The sequence below is a fragment of the Hemicordylus capensis genome, chromosome 5 (genome assembly GCF_027244095.1).
Source record: "Hemicordylus capensis ecotype Gifberg chromosome 5, rHemCap1.1.pri, whole genome shotgun sequence".
Lineage (NCBI taxonomy): Eukaryota > Metazoa > Chordata > Lepidosauria > Squamata > Cordylidae > Hemicordylus > Hemicordylus capensis.
Genome location: NC_069661.1, coordinates 237184127 through 237200848, shown reverse-complemented (window position 1 = coordinate 237200848; position 16722 = coordinate 237184127). Strand labels below are relative to the sequence as shown.

General features: G+C 45.6%; 1 protein-coding gene across 2 annotated transcripts in view; it reads right to left on the bottom strand.

Moving 5' to 3' along the window:
* ADIPOR2 (adiponectin receptor 2) overlaps window positions 1-16722 on the bottom strand; it is a 54345-nt gene extending 37623 nt beyond the window's left edge. Inside the window, exon 1 of one of the 2 annotated variants that reach the window (XM_053255034.1) lies at window positions 16455-16722. The gene's annotated coding sequence lies outside the window, so the exon portion shown is untranslated. Of the gene's footprint in view, window positions 1-16450 lie in introns of both variants that reach the window. The other variant, XM_053255033.1, reaches the window with a different exon arrangement.

The window sequence follows — 16722 nt, the reverse complement described above, 5'->3', positions numbered from 1 at the left end:
GGAACATACAAACTACGCAGATTATGCTACAAATAGCTAGCATGCAAATAGTGAGCGTTTGAATTGCAAGCGAGCAGTGATCCACTCACTGAGTCAACGGCTACAATGCTCACATTACTGCTCACATTTGAGCAACCAGTGATCCCACTTATGCTATTTAAAACAAAAGCTCTCCTGGCCAGCTTTCAAATAGTTCCAGTCTGTGTGTTTTGCGATACTCAATTATGGCCATTGCTACTCAAAGGGTTAACCCAGCAGTGTCTAGTGCTGCCTTGAGCAACTCTCCCTCACCAGGCAGGTAAGCAAAAGACATTGGCTTCAACAGCTGCAGTTGCCAACCAAAAGCCAATTAATCAAACCAGCCTGAAAACGTGTGACTCACCAGAGATAAAGAGGCCAATACTCCCAAGTATCGGCAGATAAATGAGTTTTAGCAACACAGATGGAGGGATCTGAGCATCCCTAGCATCTCTACGTGAGGCTGCTGAGCCTCAGATAGCATATATCCCTCCAAAAGCTCAAAGAATACACAGGACATTCTTAAGTCAGGACAGCTAAGAAAGGTTGATGGTGTTTGAGTCATTTTCTGACCCTATTCTGCTTAGTAATGACCAAGATTCAGGGGTAGAGAATGGGAGTGAGGAAATGATGACTGGAGAACTACAACTGCTATCCCCAAGAAAGAGTTTGATTCCCATTTAAACAATGGCCTGGACTCCTCGATATCAGTACAAGACTTGCAACAGGCAGCAGACTGCCTGTTAAATTCAGTGTTGGTCCAGGAATTTCCATCTGAGCACCCCATGAGATTAACACTGTTGGAGGCTCACTCTAGCAGCAAGATCAACGGCATCACTACACTCAGTGATAATCTGGAGGCCACGCCTATGGGAACTTCCACATATAGGCGTGCTGATTGACATATGAACCTGCACAATGTTACTGTGTTGTCATGGAACATTACCAGTTGGGATTGATGGAAAAGTGATACTACTTTCATTGATTATATTTCAAAAATTGCCATTCTTCTGTTACAAGGAGACTTGGTCAACAGCAGATATGGAACTAGATGGTTTTGTCTTGTATGCTAAATGCTGTACCTGGACTAAAGAAAGGGAGAGCAAAAGGGAATCTTGGATTGTTTATTTCTACCAGGTTGCAGGCTGAACCCGTTAAGCTTGATTCTTATTTGCATCTTGCAGCAGCCTCGGCTATTAAGTTTGATTGCTGCACCCTGTTTAGTAATGTTTATCCCCACCCACTCAAAGACTGATCTTGTATTATGGAGTTTTGGATACAGTTTGAGGCTTATATTATCAAACTCCTAGCTGCCTTCCCCGAATCCCTTGTTATCACTGGTGGAGATTTTAATGCCAGGTTGGACCCCAACGATGCCTCCCTCTGGTAGATATGCAGCCTAACAGAGCTGTCCTCCTGAGAAGGACTGTCTTGCTCCCCTGCAGACACACCAGACCAAAGTTAATGTATCTAACTTTGCTGGTTTTGACTAGCCTCAACAATGTATGGATTGGACTTCTTTATATTAAACAGAGCAGCTGAAGATGCTGCTAGCGGGCGAGCATTACTGACTGTTATTGTGTCACAAAATTCACTTATCTAGTTGATCAATTAAGATTAGACTGTCACTTGGATAGTGACCACTTACCACTAGGATTGTAACCACTTGGTACTCTATTTGAAGCCATTTGTATAAAACCTAAATATGGAGGAGAGGTTTCGGCCAAAGGTTCTGGCTGATAATAGGTCTATCAGATTTAAATGGTGCCCACAGGTGAATGAGATGATCACAAGGTAAGACTCAATGTTCCTTTCTCCCCTGTCTTGAGTTCATCATAATGGCATGCCCAAGCAGTAACCTGGAAGAAACAGACCCACATAGGGGAGGGATGGATGTTAGACCACCTGTTGCAGAATTCTATGCCTGTGACTCCAAAAAAGGAAGGAATCTTATACTGGCAAATGAACAGAGTAGCAGAGCTCTACAAATATCCGCTAAGGGTGCTTGTGTCAAAAAAGCTGTCGACACCACAGCACTATGGATAGAGTGGGCCATAATATCCGCAGGGAGAACCAGGTCCTGTGCTTCATAAGCCATACGGATGCAGGCCCTGATCCAGGTGGCTAGGGAAGATATAGAAGGGTGTTGCCCCAGGTTGTGAGGGGAAAAGGTCACAAAAAGTGAGTCCGTCTGACTCAAATCCTTAGTGCGCCAAACGTAAAAGCGTAAGGCGCGCCGAACATCTAACTTACGCCAGCGTCTCTCCGTCGGATGAGTGGGGTTTGGAAAGAACAAGGGTAGGATGACCTCTTGCGCACGATGGAACACTGAGTTTACTTTCGGCAAGAACGTGGGGTCAAGACGCAATCTAGCCTCGTCTGGATGAAAAACGCATAGTTCTTTGCATGCTGAGAGGGCCCCAAGCTCAGAAACCCTGTGAGCAGACATTATGGCAACCAGGAACAGGGTTTTATAAGATAAAACTTTGAGAGGTATGGAACTTAAAAGTTCGAAAGGAGGTGTAGTCAGGGCATTCAACACCTTGTTCAGGTTCCACGAGGGAAAACGGGGAACCGGCAGCTGCGGCACCATGTTGGACACACCTTTGAGAAAACGAGAAATGTGTGGGTGCAGCGACTGAGTGCCTGGGTCCGAAATGTTCAGGACTGAGGCCAGGGCAGAGACCTGCCTACGCAAGGTAGCCAGTTTCAATTTAAGTGACAGGCCAGCTTGAAGGAACTCCAGGACTTCCGGAGCTCTTGCTGTCAGAGGGTCCAGATGTTTACCCTGGGCCCATCCGGAGAAGGCCGCCCATGATGTCTGGTATATGCAATGGGTGGACAGCCTATGGGACACCAGAATGGTGTTCAAAACCTGGATGGAGTATCTTGCTGATCTCAGTTTGCTGCGCTCAGTCTCCACGCGCAGAGAATAATTATATATACAATAATACTCAAGCCATCTCATGATACAAAATGCAAAAATATTAGCATTATTGTATATATTATTATTCTTGTTGAATTGTTTATCTTGGATTAATGATTTATTGTTTATCAGTGTTACTGATTATTCAACTATTGGTTCATTGTTAATATACATTGTCATTGTTTGGCTGCTTTATATTATTTGCATATTTGTTTGCCATAGTCACGGTGGGATCCCCCCCCCCCCCGTTTTTTTGCTTGCCTGGTGAAGCAGCAGGAGCCACTGAAGAGGCCGGGAATGCCACCTGGCCCACAGAACAGTGTCCATGGCGGCTGTCATCATGCCAAGGATCTGCACCAAGCACATCAGATCCGCCAACTCTGCATGGAGCAGAGGTGTCAGAGTGGAGACAATTTTGGCTCTCCTGTCCTCCAGAAATGTCAGCAAGGCTGGAACAGTGTGGAAGACCGTCCCCAGATGTTGGAGCGACTGCAACACATGAAGATGACTTTTTTCTTGATGAACAACAAAGCCATGATCCCTCAGACATGCCAGAGTGACTTGGACATGGCGAGAGGCAGTCTCGGACGACGATGCCCTAATCAGCAAGTCGTCCCAGTAGGGGTGAATGCAGACCCCCTGGAGATGCAGGTGTGCTGTGAGGGCCACCATTACCTTCGTGAAGACCCAAGGGGCCGATGAAAGGCCAAACGGGAGGGCACGATACTGGTAATGGTGGCCGTTGTAATGGAACCAAAGGAATCTTCTGTGTTCCTGAAGGATCGGGACATGCAAGTAAGCCTTGGAGAGGTCCACTAAGGCCAAGAAATCGCCCAGAAGGATGGCTTGTTTGGTGGACTGAAGGGACTCCATCTGGAACTTGAGCTTCCTGATGAGCCTGTTGAAGCGTGTGAGGTCCAGGACCGCCCTCCAAGACCTGTCCTGCTTTCATACGAGGAAGAGCAGCGAGTCAACACCGGAACATGTTTTGGTCCAAGGCACCAGTTCGACCGCCTGAGTCTGGAGAAGGCGTTGAATCGCCTCGACCATCAGATGACGTTTCTCGGGTCATCTAGAGCAAGGGGTGGCAAAGAAGTAGTCTTGTGGTATGGTAGAGAGATCTATAGCATAACCTTTGGTGATTGTGCCCAGTACCCACTGGTCCTGGGTCATGAACAGCCAGGTAAGGGTAAACCGCTGAAGTCTGCCCCCTGTGGCCATGTAGTCATTGTCGCTTACTGTACTGGGCAGGGAGGTTGGAGGACTTGCCACCCTGCTGTCTGAAGGAGCCTCGGCCCCTTGGTCTCCACTGGAACCTGCTGGAACCTCTGAAGGAGGATTGCCTGACATCACCAGAGTGGAAGGAGGGCTGGTATTGGTACTGCCTTTGGTTACGAAAGGAAGCACTCCGTCCACGAAACCCCCTGTGAAAATCCCTTCTGGTGGAAGGCATCACCTTCTTTTAGTCCTTGGTTTCCACCAGGAAAGACTCTAGGGAGGGACCAAACAGATTAGTGCCCTTGTAGGAGCAAGACTGGAGTGCTAATTTTGACTCAGAGTCAACTTGCCATCCTTTGAGCCAGAGGGCTCTACATAATGCCACCCCCAATGCCAGGGCCCTAGAGGCGTGCTGCACACAATCAAGGCTGGAGTCCGCCATAAAGGCAGCCGCCTTCACCATCTTATTAAGGTCTTGATGTAACTTGGAGCTGTCCGATGGTACCAGGGAAGCCAATTGCTTAGCCCAGAGGATAGAGGCCTGAGTAAAGATGGAATTTGCCTTAGCTGCCTTGATAACTGTAGATGAGGCCTCATGTGCCTTCTTTAACAAGGCATCTGCTTTTTTGTCCTCAGCTGACTGTAGTTGTTCCTGACTCTCCAAATTCAACAATGACCCCAAGACCATTTGAACAATGGGGGGGGTCCTACCCAAGATGTGGCCAACAGGGCAGAGACCTCCGTAGACAGAGTTTAGTGCTTCTTAGGGAGGGACCCAATGGGTCTGCTAGAAGCCAGATTCTGCCATTCAGCTAGCATCATCTGTTTGAACAGGGTGGGAAAAGGTACAGAGGCTGAGACACCCAAGGATGAAGAGAAAACGTCCTGATCTAGCTCAGTTGGGGGAACCGCTTCCACCAATGACACATCTTTAACGGCCCTTTTCGCTTTAGCCAGAACCACATCAAAATCAGAAGAGGAGAAAGGGAGTACAGATGGGGGGGGGGGCAGGCAGGTGCCTCCTCCTCCTCCGAAAGCTCACCCTCCTCCTTATCTGATGCCCTATCTTGGGCAAGAGGTAACTCTGGGTCAGACACTGAAACGTGGGGCTGGAGGGGAACAGGGAAAGCAGGCAAAACAGGGTTAACAATAGGGGGAGCAGCAGAAAACACACTAGGTTGGACCAGTGGTAAAGAGACTGCAGGGGGTGGCACATCTCCTAGCCCCTTCAATGATTTAGGTGGCCTGGGCTCCAGGTCTGACTCCGAAGAGAGAGAAACAGGCAGATGCCTCTTGCGCCTAGGAGCATGTGGTTTAGGAGCAAAACAGCCCCTCTCCGCCAGAGGAATAGCCTGCCTCCAAGGGCTCGATGCAAGGGAGAAGGAGAAAAGACTTTGGCAGAGTCTGCATGAGCTGCCAGTCAGAGTAGGAGGCGGCAGCTCAGGACATGGAAGTGCTGGCAGCAAAACATCCTGGCCCTGTGAAACCAACGGCAGGCATTCTTTAACAAAAAAATTTAATCCACTCCACCACATCTGTAGGGAAGGTGGGAGAGGGGGACCCCGAGATATCACAGAGGGGATGGTACCTGTATGTCTCCCATTAGAAGAGGGCTGACTAACGGTGGCGGGCAGGGGTTCTCCCTGCCCCAAGTCCAGAGGAAACACGCCATCTGCTGCCTCGCAGGGCTGGGTATCGGGGGGGATAACACGGGCCAGCCGGTTCACCGCCCACAATTAGCACTGGTGAGGTGCTAATGGATGTCGACTCCTGCCGGTCGCCTCTGATGTTTTGCCTCCTTAGGGCGCCGCAAGCGCTTGCAAATGGCCTGAATGAGGATCTCTCACTCAGGCAAATTGACTCCGATAATTTTTTAGCCTTCTTAGGCTGTTTGCCGTTGCCCTCTTTGCTAGCCTTGCTTTTCCTGTGATGCTTACATTGCGATAAGAATGGCATTGGGCGGGGGGCCACCACCAAAGCGGGGATGGCCGTTCCTCAAAAAGAAACAAATGTTAAAAACGAAAGTAGAGCCAATCATCCAAATTACAAAAAAAGAAAGAAAATTTGTAGCGTTTAGTAGCAAAAAAGAAGAAAAAGGCTATAGGCAGCTCCTTCCCGCCCTTGCACACTCAAAGGCAAGGAGATGGGGGGGAAAGGGCTTTAGCAGAAATCAGCAGCAGAGCTCTTAACTATCGTGGCCAAGCCTTCAGCAGACAAGACCAGAACTGGGGACAGCACCCTGTAGTGGAAGGATCTACACAAATTGAATGTCCAGTCTGTCTTGAGCATGCTCAGTTCTTGTCCCCATTATGATGAACTCCAGACATGGAGGAAATATTAACGTGGTGCCAAGTCATCCCTTTATTCAGCTTTCACTTATTTTAAATCTGCATTTGATTCGATCCCTAGGGACTGGCTCTAGAGGAAGCTCAAGGCTTCGTCCATTGATCAGCGACGGCTACTACTATTAATTTGTATGCTTCAAGAGACTACCACATTAAGGATAAAATGTAACTCACAAGGCCAGCTGTTCGATGCTGTAACACAGAGGGGGTGAAGCAGGGGCGCATCCTTGCTCCCCTTATGTTTAATTTCGATATAACTTCCCTGGTAAACTGCCTTGATAGTCCTGATCTCCATCTCCCTAAACTAGCTAACAAACCCATATCAATTTTTATATGCCGATGATGCAGTTATTCTCTCATGAATGCCCACTGGGATGAGGAGAGCCCTATGGGCCTTGGCCCACTATTGGCAAAGAAGAACTCTTGAACATAAATTCCCACAAGACCAAGATACTGGCGTTTGCCTAAAAGACGATTAAACAAATGGCAGATTTGTGGGAATCCAATAGAGCAGGTTATGAGCTAGAAATATTTGGGAGCTGTCTTCCGGGCCACTGGTTCCTGGAAGGCCCAGATTAAGCAGGTAACTGCTAATGCCCAAACAGCTAACGACCTTGCTATTCTCTAATTTTTTTCAGTCTAGGGGTGTAATTTCATTCCGACTGCATTAAAGTGTTCAAGGCCAAGGCCATAACTCAGCTGTTAAATTGTTCTCAGCTCTGTACATATCACGATTTTATTCAATTGGAAGTGATGCACTCTAAATTTCTACAGGCTGTGTTCTCAGTGGCAAGTTGTGTACCTACTGCTGTACTCCGATTAGAAGCAGGCCTGATTAAGGTAGAGGCCAGAGCCTGGCTCCTTTTAAATTTCTGGTTAAAATTGTGTTAAAAGAGTGTTTTTTGATGGCATGCTTTAAAGCGCTCCATCTGCGGTTCTAGAAGGCAGATATTGGAAAACTCCACTTATTTGCCGAAAATGCTCATATGGCACAGAGGAAATTGAAACTGTGATGCATGTTATTTTATACTGCCCATTCTATCGGGATTGTCGCATCACTTTTATTGCCCTTCTTTTACTAAATATGCCAGGCAGATCAACTAAGTTTTATACCTCCTTACCTCTTGCAGATCAGAATCCATCAACAACATTTAGTGCGGCCAACTTCTGTGCCGCAGCCTGCAAGGTCAGGCAAGAGTTGATTCAAGATATGAATTGACACTAAAATTTTAAGGTGTATAGCATTGCTTCTTAGATTTAAGTATTTTGATTATTAGTACATCGTATATAGATTTTAAAGATGAGTAGTATATGTGTTCTGTCTTAATCTGTTAAAATGTTAATTTTGCTGTTGATGGCTATCTGGTTGTTGGTTCTGGTCAATGACCATAATAAAGTAACCTGTCATGTTTCACCGTAAAGATAAAGTAAAGCTTTACTGCATTCAGATACCAGCACGTGTTTTCTGAAAGGATTCCAGATATGGACTATGTGCGCAGGAGTTTCAAGATGAAACTTGTCGGGAGACAGCCACAGTTAGGAAATAGTAATGTAGCCACAGCCATGTTTAAACTGTTGAACATGGCTACTTTCAGAATGTGGGCTTGAAATATCCCACAAGCCAGAGGAAGACCAGACCTAGAAAGAACAAGCTTGTTGACTGGAAAAGAGAATGAGCGTCATTGTTATTTTGCTGCTACAAAACATGAACTAAAATGCTGTTAACATGGGTACACAGTGGCCTTAATGCAGAAATTAGAATTTGGTACAATGAATTCCAAGCACTCATGTTGTAGCACAAGCAATGGAAATAAGAAGAGAGATACTGGTAATAGTTATGGCTTATTATCAGAATGCCTTGTTTGTTTGTTTTAAGAAGTAAATCCTGCACAGTTGTCTGTCATGATGCTCAAGCAGCACAGGGTTCACGGATTTCACTTATTTCCTAGTCTGTCAAAGTGAGTCAAAGAAGCATAAAACCAGATATTTGTGCTTATACCCATGGGCATCCAAATCAAGGGGAGCAAGAGGGGGCAGTTGCCTCCCCACCCCAAATGAGCCTGTTCCCATTGAATTCAATTCCCAGGAAGAGGGATATGGGATTGCTGGCTTTGCCCCCCACCCCAGAAGAAGTCCTGCGACACCCATGCTTATACCTTTAGCAGATGAAGGACTGCACCAATATAGCAAGCAGAAAGCCAGAATTACCAACAAGACACAGCAAGACTGTTTGCAAAGCAAAACATCACCACCAATATCTTTGATACTCTACCAGATGGAGCTCCCACAAAGTAACTGCCATTGATTAACCCAGTTAGAAAGTTGTGCAAATCTAGGTTGGAGCGCTACAGAATAACATCCCTGGTTTAAATAGCTAAAATGGCCTTGAAAAATGCACAAACAAGCCAAGGTGATCTACTACATATAGAGATGTGCCCTACAAACAGAAGGGCCCAGATCTCAGGCAGCAGTGCAGATCAAGGTTCATGCTGGTGGGAGCCACCTCCCCCTAAACTCAGAAGGCCCAAGTAGCAAGAACTGGCAAGAGAACTTCAGAGTAGATATGTATGTATTAGGAGTAAGCAGATTTTCCAAGCACTATCAAACCTACACCAAAGCTTTTCCTATTTGTTAGAACTGAGCAGTTAGTACCATTTTACCTAGATTTACTTTTATTCCAAGTAAACAAAACATTGCTTAATGGTGAGGATAGTTAGAATTGCAGCTCAAAAAAGAGAGACTATTCCAGATTTCCAAGAAGCAAGATAAAAGGAGACAAGAAAGAAATACTAATTATATACTAGCCACATCCTCGCAAGCAGAATATTTGGAATCTTACCCTGACTATCTTCACCAAAGGAATACAGAAGACAGCATGCTTTAATCCAGTTGAGGAGGAATTTTAGTATTCACTATATGGAGATATTACCAACTCCTACTCATATAGCTCATCAGATGCAAACCAGTGCTCCACCTACATGCCCACATCAGGAATTCACTAGTTGCCAAGCTTCCCTTTCCTGTAACATACTGTTCAAGAGTCCTCAATAATTCCAAACCAACATTCCTTTGAAATATCAGCATCCTCAAAGTAGGGTTACACCTCCAAATCAAGCTTCATTACTTCATGTACCCCATAATTCTTTGTTTTTACATTTACTTATTACATGCAAATGTAATTCACAGTACTGTATTGTCATTAAAAGTGACACTACTGTAGAACAAGTAATACACATGGGACAGGTCAATCCAGAGGTGTTGCTCTGACAGCTCATGGTTTGCCACATCCTAGTTGGGGATTATTATACAAGGGAGATCTGTGTCCATCTTGCTTGCTAACCCTGTTCCAAAGACATAGGCGGAATCTGCCCAAGAGGGTAGAATTATCTGAGATGAGAGAGCATCTGCAACCATTTGTATAAGTATTTTTGTTTCAGAACTAAGTAAATCTGGGCAGGTGATCTTCTGTTAAGTTGGGGAGCCTTTCTGAAAAAGTACTGAGGATGAAACATATATTCTTACCAGAGTCAGTGCTTTGGAATGGTTTGAACTTCTAACCCCTGTATTTAGAACTCTTGAAGACTTTGGCCCTCAAGAATTGTTTGCAAAGCAAACGAAGTGGTTTTACATTAACACAACATACCATGGAACTAGAAAGCTAGGAAAGAATGCCCTGATGTATGGACCACTTTGAACAAGAAAAAGAAGAGCAGCCATGTTTTTGCTTCTTGTTTTCTTGTTTTGTTGTTTTGGGGTTTTTTGTACTTGTAAAATATAATTACCTCCCGGTGTTTAGTGGGGAAGGGAGTGAGGGGAAGCAAGGAACAATTCTTGGAGGCAGGTGGAGACCTAATAGTTCTGTCAGACAGGCTTAGTCACAATATGTCATTCCCAGGGTTCCTTATGGGAAAGCCATGACAGTGGTACAGGAATAAAATGTTACATTCATTTTTATTACAAACATAACCAAGGACCTGATATCAGGAATAACTGGCAACCCATATCTAGCCTCTCATGCAAGCTTACAAGGTCCCACTAAGTTTTCAACACGATATGGTGTGGTTAAAAAATGCTTGTGTCACCTGTCAGAAAAAGGAGCATCGTGCTGTAGTCTTAAACATACTTACTCGAGCACAGCAGGATTGGCTTTTGAACATGTATAGAATTGCAATTCAAATCTGTGTATATTTCTTGTACTCGTCTTATTCCTCTCTCACATGTGCTCCAGAAACAGAGGCCCACTGCCAACCTCCCTCCTGAAATGATTTTTTAGGAAGCACATTCACTCCGCAGATGTCCCAACCTATGAATTCATTCCACTAAAGCTTATGTGCTCCATAGCGGTGAAGCCTTCACTCCAGTTAATGCTATCTGTATTATACAGCTAGACCTCCCCTGAGAGAAATAAATTGCCCAGCTCTCAGACTAATAGAAGCAAACAAGCTTCTCTTCTAAACTCTGCCCCAGTGAGACTTCAGTATTGCTAGCAAGCTGTTCTATGTACTCTTGGGTAATAGCAGTCTCCTCCTTCAGCTACTCATACCCAAATTACAGCTAAACAAGGCCAATCAGCAGCCAAAGTTTAGGTACTAAAACTTTATATAGCACTATTACTAAGAAAAAAAGAAAGAAAGAAAGAAAGAAAGAAAGAAAGAAAGAAAGAAAGAAAGAAAGAAAGAAAGAAAGAAAGAAAGAATCACTAGCAATAAGGCTTTCTTCCCTTTTCAGATAAGCCATATATAGGTCAGTTGACACATCCATTCTGTTACTTAAACCAGAAATGTTAACACTAATACGCATGGTGAAATATTCTCTCTCTTTCAATTCTATGCTTAGCAATATGAGCAGTGAAGAAAGATAGTGACCCCAAAGTTACACAACCATGCAGGCTTGAAATGGCTTTTAGCACAGTTCATGTTTTGTGTTTTTAGCAGCTAGCTGCCAGTTTCTCAAACTTTTTGAACTAATCCTATTCTACCACTGATCTGCACAGTTATAACACACACACCCCTCAGCAACTGAAGTTTTTACTAAAGAGTAGCAGACCTAGAGATTGCAACCAAACCCACTGTGCTTCTTATACTGGAAGTCCAACACATTAGCACTGCTATTCCAATCAAGGCACCCAAAATCACCTTGTGGGAACCGCCAAAATGGGGTTTGTGGGGAGAGTGGGCTGCCCACAAGGCTGCCAGCTCCGTTACGGAGCTGGCTGGGGGGGATCGGGGGCCGCACGGCTCCCGGGAGTTCCAGCATGCTCTGCGTGATTGCGCAGGGCATGCTGGAGAGACCCCCGAGCCAGGAGGCTGCTTTTAGCCTCCCGGCTGGGGGTCTACTTGTGAGTTGCCACGCCACGGCAACACACGATTGTAGAGCCTGGGTTAGTGGAGCACTCTCTCTGCTAACCTGAGCTTAGGAGAGGGTAATTTAAGTGGGTGTCCTGCTTGAGAGCAACCGGGCTCGCCTGCGAGCCCAGTAGTTCTCAGTCGCCAGAAAGCGGGCTAGGCTCTCTTGGCCCGCTTTCTGGCGACCATGAGAACTGCCTCGCCTGATGCACAAACTGGGTCTTGCAACAGAGAGAGAGAGAGAGAGCACCAGCCCGCATACTCACGTTTCTTTTTAGACTAAACCAGAGCAAAACCCAAGAGCTGTGTGTTATGCTTGTTTGTTGAAAGCTAAACTGGGGGAAGAGATGAACCCGTTACCAGTCGAAAGGAAGCCAGATATCAGGGGACTCTTTTCTTCTAGATGAAAGAAGAAAGATTTCCTGTTGATATCATAGGTGACAGATCCTTTATTTCTCAATGATCTTAAGTGTTCATTCCAGGAGACACTGGGGATATACAAATAGCCATCTATCTGTTTTATGTTTAATTTTCTGTGTACACTGCTTTGAGTGTTTTCATTAAAAGAGTATACAAGTATTCATAGTAGTACAAATAAGGCCAGAAGGAGCTACCAGACAACAGTAGACTTCTAAGGCACAAAACGAGTACTAGTGATTTGGAACACCAAGAGCTACAAAATACACATACAAAAGGAATCAGCAGCAGTATTCCCCCTAACAGGGATTCCCAGATGTTGTTGACTACAACTCCCAGCACTCCTAGCTGCATTGGCCTTTAGCTGGGAGTGCTGGGAGTTGTAGTCAACAACATCTGGGAATCCCTGTTAGAGGAACACTGCCCAACAGTGATTAGACCGACTGGTGTAAACAAGTGTGTATTTTCAGTTTCCAATAGTCATATTTTGGCATAGTTCATATAATTAATCATTACTCCTTTTTTCTTTGCTGAAACGTTAGCCATCTCATGGTATGGCTTGGTAGTGTCACTTAACCTTATTACTAGAACAGCTGTCTTATCAGTACTACCTAGAATAGATTTACATGTTTTACACAAGTGGTAACAAAAGAACTTCCTGTGCAATACATGAATCAGAGACTTGTGCACCTCCAGTGCTGAATTGAGCATCTCATCACAGGAGAAACACATATGTGTACTGAACAGAAATGGTGAAGTGAAGCCATTTGAGTCACTCATGCTTCCTGTCACTACTTTTGTGCAACACACAAAGCTGCCCTTTATACAGCTTCCTTGTGTACGGGGAAGTTTTTCCTTGTTGATAGAACTATAATAATTGGATACCAACTTTGGGGCCACCCTATGCCCACTTATGTGCTGAAATAAATGCAGATTACATCTAAGTGATATTTCAGTGTTAGCAAAAATGTGTGTGCTATGTGACAAAGAGCAAAAACAATTCTTCAGATGTTTAAGTTTTACAGGGATTCCTCGTAAATGACTCTATGGAAGCTAACAAAAAGAATTCATTCACGCACACACACACACACACACGCAATACATACAGTACAATAAAATACAACCTCTAAAATAATATGAGCACAGGATAAAAAGTAGTCATTAGAACAAGGCAGTCAACAAGTAGCATGCATAAAATTAAGGGAAGGTCTGCTGGAATAAAAAGGTCTTCAGCTTCCATTTAAAAATAAATGGGGGAGTAGCAAGCCTAAGATCAAGGGGCAGGCAATTCCCAAAGGCCATATTACGGCCATATTTTATCTGTTGTATTGTTTTTATGCCTGTTTTTCTATGTTTTTATACTTTTTAGCTTGATGTTTTTATTGTCTTTTTATTGTATGTTTTAACTTTTGTAAACCGCCTTGGGGTTGTCTTAACGAAAAGTGGTATATAAATGCAAAAATAAAATAAAATAAAATAAATAAATAAAAGAGTGCTGTAGTGAAAGTGTAAACATATTTCAGAACTTAACCATGAGTCTTCCATAGAGCCAGTGTATGCCAGTCTCCCAGATGTGCAAAAACAAGTCTCCCACTTTGAATCTTCACCTGTAGGGACGTGCATGGACTGGTCCGGAGGCCATTCTAAAGGCCTCCGGTCCAGACATGGTGCTGGTTCAGCGCCGGGGGTGGACCTTTAAGGTGTACTTATCTCTCGTGCCCCTTTCCCCCCGCCGGCGCACCTGTTTTGTAAAGTATCCCCCGTTCCTCAGCAAAAGGCCTCAGAAAGCCTGACTGCGTGTGTGCACACTGTGCACATGCATCATGTCTGAGCATCATTTGTGTGCATACGTCAGCGAGACGCACGCAATGTGCAGACGTGACATGCGTGCACAACATGTTCACACGCAGCCAGGCTTTCTGAAGTCTTTTGCCAAGGAACGGGTGGCAGGGAGGTACCCTGCTGCCTCAAATGCTTTACAAAACAGGTGCACCAGTGGGGGGAAAGTGGCGGGTGGGGTAAGTACAACCTCCTATGCCCTTAAAGAGCCCCCCTCCCCAGTGCCCGACCACAGAGGTGCGGTTCCGTGCAAACCTCTATTCACCTGCGGCTCACACACAGAAACAGATTTATACCTCATTGAAAACTACACAAGAACAGGTCCTGCTGGATCAGGCCAAAACCCAAACTACTATTATACTTTCATAAACCATTTGCAGCACAATCCTATGCAAGTATATCCCACTGATTTCAATGGAATGTACGAGTACATGTTGGATTGCAGCCTCAATCTCGAATTTCACACCAGCCCATAGCCTCTTGGGATATATACTTACACATAATTGAATGGTTCCATTTTTAAAATATATGTGACTTATGCATCATACATCAAGTATATGGAGTTAAATAAGTCTTAATCCTAAGTATGCATGCACAAGATTGCATCATTAGCCCTGCACAGTCTCAGAAAATTATCACTGCAATTCTGATTTTACAGAATGGAACTTCAGGCTTAGAGTCTCTTTACATGTTTGATTTCTGAACATAAACCTACCTCCCGATAAGAAACATGCAACCAGCTGTCCCAACACTATCAATCTGATCAAGGTGGTTTCTGGTTACGCCAGTATTTTCTGTAAGTTTCCATTTACTTCTACTGACTGTTGCTGGTGTGTGTCTTATGTTTCTTTTTAGAATGTGAGCCCTTTGGGGACAGGGAACCATCTTATTTGTTTGTTATTTCTCTTTGTAAACTGCCCTGAGCCATTTTTGGAAGGGCGGTCTAGAAACTGAATTATTATTATTATTATTTATTATCCAAACCATCTGCTGCTCAGAATCAGCATAAGGCACCCTCAGAGGCTGCTGAGGGCCCCGTAATGGGGGGGGGGCCACTACAGATACCTGCTCTGCCCCTATGAGTGGGGGAAAACTGGATCTCAACAGGAACTGGTACAGCTGGCTGGGCTTCTCTCCCCTTACTGTAGCAACAAAGGAATCTCCAAAATTCAGTTATTCATACAAGAAACATTGAAATTTAGAGCAGATTTCTATTATTCTCAGAAGGCTGATAGCAGCAGCAACAGTGTTTTAAACAGCAACTGCTGCCCACTGGGTTTTGCCCCTACCACAGTACCCTATGTAGTACTGCAATACCAAATGGGGCATTGTGGGGGGGAGAGGCACGGCAAGCAGCAAGAACACTCCTACTGCTGTCAACGTGTTGAGAATGAAATAAACTTGCCACATCTACCACCATGTTAAAAGCGGGGGCTCACAGAAGTAACTTCAAACCTGGAGCTGGCCCTGTTGGGACCATTTTTTGTTATCACCATTGCTACATGAGATGTACAGAATACCTAAACAATTCGCTTTGCTTGTACCCGGTATCCACCACACACTTCGTTTCCCCTTCCTTCCCAAATAGTATTGAAAATACTTAACTCCTTAAAAGACTCAGCAGAAACACTGTAATGCAGAAGGCAGTATTAGGCAGAATGCTTTCAACCAAATTGACGCTTCATTTCCTCAAAAGTAATGTTCAGCCGAATACAAAATACGAATATCACTGCTACAAGTTTCTGTTCAGCTCAGGTGTTATCCTTTGGCAGGACCCCACAGTGCAAGTTCCTTGGAGACAGACAGAGCACGAGTCGTTTGCGACAAGGCTGAAATGGTTGCTTTTAAAAGCACAAGGAAGGAACAATAACTATGATTACATGGTATTATAAAGCACACAACATACTGTAATCGTGTACTGGAGAAGCCAGTACATAACCACGTACGGGACAAACTGGGACTATTAGTTATTCGATGCAACACTCGGAGGTTGCTCTGGGAGGCTTGTTTAAGTTTCGTTTCAAGAAGCCCCTTTACCAGCACAGCTGCTGAAGCGAAAGAAGAAGAAAAGATAAGTGACTTGCCCAAGGTCAGCAGCAGCAAGAGGCAGCAGCCAGCCCGAGAAGGGGCTTAAGCGACGGAAGACGAAGTCAGAGCAGAGGCGCACTCAGCCGGCACCCCCGTGGCCTAGACCGGCCGGCCCTACGGCGAGAGGCCCACCGCCCACGCCCTGCCTGCCTGCCCCACACACAGGCCTCTGTTACCAGGCAGGGCAGCAGGCCAAGGGGCCCCCAGCCTCTCCTCGGGGCCCCAACCTGGCGCTCCCCAGCAGCCCGCCTTACCTGCCTCTTCCTCGCTCCGGCGTCCACTCGCGTCCGGCGCTGGGAGGTCGGAGGGAGGGAGTCCCCACGGTGACGCCGGCGCCTCCGGGAATCCCACCCCCTCCACCTTCTTCTCGCCGCCGCCGTCGCCGCCTTCACTCCGCCTCCCGGGACAGCCTGATCGCCTCCCCTTTGCCCTGAATCGTCATCATCGCACGAGGCTCCGCGAGCCAATGGAGGGCGGCCCTGAGCGGAGGCCGTGGCGTCAGGCACGGCGGGAGGGCGTGCTCGTG